Genomic DNA, 2,500 nt, shown 5'->3' on the forward strand with positions numbered 1-2,500 from the left:
AACCTAACCCAACTTCTGCCTTAACCTAACCCAACTTCTGCCTTAACCTAACCCAACTTCTGCCTTAACCTAACCCAACTTCTGCCTTAACCTAACCCAACTTCTGCCTTAACCTAACCCAACTTCTGCCTTAACCTAACCCAACTTCTGCCTTAACCTAACCCAAGTTGCGCCTTAACCTAACCCAAGTTGCGCCTTAACCTAACCCAAGTTGCGCCTTAACCTAACCCAAGTTGCGCCTTAACCTAACCCAAGTTGCGCCTTAACCTAACCCAAGTTGCGCCTTAACCTAACCCAAGTTGCGCCTTAACCTAACCCAAGTTGCGCCTTAACCTAACCCAAGTTGCGCCCTAACCTAACCCACGTTGCGCCTTAACCTAACCCACGTTGCGCCCTAACCTAACCCACGTTGCGCCCTAACCTAACCTACGTTGCGCCCTAACCTAACCTACGTTGCGCCCTAACCTAACCTACGTTGCGCCCTAACCTAACCTACGTTGCGCCCTAACCTAACCTACGTTGGGCCCTAACCTAACCCACGTTGCGCCCTAACCTAACCCACGTTGCGCCCTAACCTAACCCACGTTGCGCCCAAACCTAACCCACGTTGCGCCCTAACCTAACCCACGTTGCGCCCTAACCTAACCCACGTTGCGCCCTAACCTAACCCACGTTGCGCCCTAACCTAACCCACGTTGCGCCCTAACCTAACCCACGTTGCGCCCTAACCTAACCTACGTTGCGCCCTCACCTAACCCAAGTTGCGCCTTAACCTAACCCACGTTGCGCCCTAACCTAACCCACGTTGCGCCCTAACCTAACCCACGTTGCGCCCTAACCTAACCCACGTTGCGCCCTAACCTAACCCACGTTGCGCCCTAACCTAACCCAAGTTGCGCCTTAACCTAACCCACGTTGCGCCTTAACCTGCCCTGTAATTGTTAGTTATATGAATCTAGGAATTCGTGTAGCGTTGCCTAATTGCAACCATCTCAACATAGTTCACTTCGCGCACACTGTGGTGTTCTGCGTATTGATTCATTTTACGGTGCGTACCCTCACATCTTGCGAGTGTTGCTTACTTTCCACATGGTCCCGCTATCCACTGTATTGTGTACTGCAATAAGACGTATATCGCCCCCGCCCCCCCCCCCTCCCCTCCTGTCACCTCTAGCTCGTCGGTCAGGAGTTCGCGTGTTGAATGCGCTTCGCAGCTGTGCAATGGCATTCGCATACGTACGCTGGCCACCTTCCACGTGTTCTTTCGTGCACACGTCGCAGCGTGTATGTATGCTGATGGAGTGCGTCGTGACACACAACATCCAGGCATGCAAGACTCGTAGAAGTCGCAAATGTAGATGGATGTCTACGTTTGCTGCCCAAGTTACGCAAATGAACTGGAAATCCGTTGTTGCGCGGTTGTTCGCGCTGGAGGTGAATCGTTGATATCGACGATCGGTACAGGTATTAACCGGTTGCTTCAGCGACACCCGTCATACCCACGAACGTGAGTGGGCATGTGGGTATGAAGCGATACGCGGCGGTGGCTGGGTGGGACCGTCCCCGGCCGGTGAGGGGGGGGCGCCCGGCGTGCTGGCCGCGCGCTGCGTGGGCGCACGCGCGGCAGCCGGCTGGTGGGGGCGCCCAGTGGCAGGCGCGCCGGCTGACGGAGGCGGCAGGCGGCGCATCTGCGTGCCGGCGCACCCAGCGCGCGGCGCCGTGCGGCCAAAGTGGGTCCTCCCGGGCCCGGTGCGAAGCGCGGTGGACATCTGCAGTGTGCTGGTCCGATTGAGGACTGTGTGCGTTGAGGATGCGCCGCCGCCCGGCACTCGGCGCCGCGACGCCGTCTGCTGCTCGGTCGCCCCCGCGGTTCTCGCAGGTGGTTTGTATCGCAGCTGTGCGGATGTGTTGGCGCGTGCGCTGTGCTGGGAGAGTTCGCTTTGGCACCCAAGTGGGGCTCTGCCCCTCTGTGGCGCTGGCGTTGGAGCTGCCCGGTCACTGTTTGTGGCCGCGTGTTGTCTCCCGCCGGCAACACCACGACAGCACGCTCCCGGGCCTCTGTCGGCAGCGGCAAGCTCAGTTGGGAGCACGGGTGGTCGCACTGAAAGCGTCTACTCGCCTATCTCCGGGCGATTGCGCCTCTCTCGAACCCGACCAAGTACTTAGGACGGCGCTGCGCGCCGCCGGGACCTGAGAGGGTTTCGAGGTGTATCGTGCAGGGGAGCCCAGCCTCCTCCTGTTTGCAGAATAATTGAGCGGACGCTTGCGTGTTCGCGCGGGCCCCCGGGACACACTCCCGGGCGGCCGGCTGCTCAGCTCTAGTTGACGCAGCTCCCTGGTTGATCCTGCCAGTAGTCATATGCTTGTCTCAAAGATTAAGCCATGCATGTCTCAGTACAAGCCGCATTAAGGTGAAACCGCGAATGGCTCATTAAATCAGTTATGGTTCCTTAGATCGTACCCACGTTACTTGGATAACTGTGGTAATTCTAGAGCTAAT

At 58.0% G+C, this 2,500-nt stretch overlaps 1 non-coding gene across 1 annotated transcript in view; it reads left to right on the forward strand.

Annotated features, from left to right (window-relative positions):
- The first annotated feature begins 2,332 nt into the window (after positions 1 to 2,332).
- Positions 2,333 to 2,500, forward strand: part of LOC126197254 (small subunit ribosomal RNA) — a 1,909-nt gene continuing 1,741 nt past the window's right edge. Inside the window, exon 1 of the ribosomal RNA XR_007539632.1 lies at positions 2,333 to 2,500. This exon is cut by the window's right edge and continues 1,741 nt beyond it. This is a non-coding gene — a ribosomal RNA (small subunit ribosomal RNA).

Source organism: Schistocerca nitens, chromosome 7 (assembly GCF_023898315.1).
Source record: "Schistocerca nitens isolate TAMUIC-IGC-003100 chromosome 7, iqSchNite1.1, whole genome shotgun sequence".
Taxonomy (NCBI): domain Eukaryota; kingdom Metazoa; phylum Arthropoda; class Insecta; order Orthoptera; family Acrididae; genus Schistocerca; species Schistocerca nitens.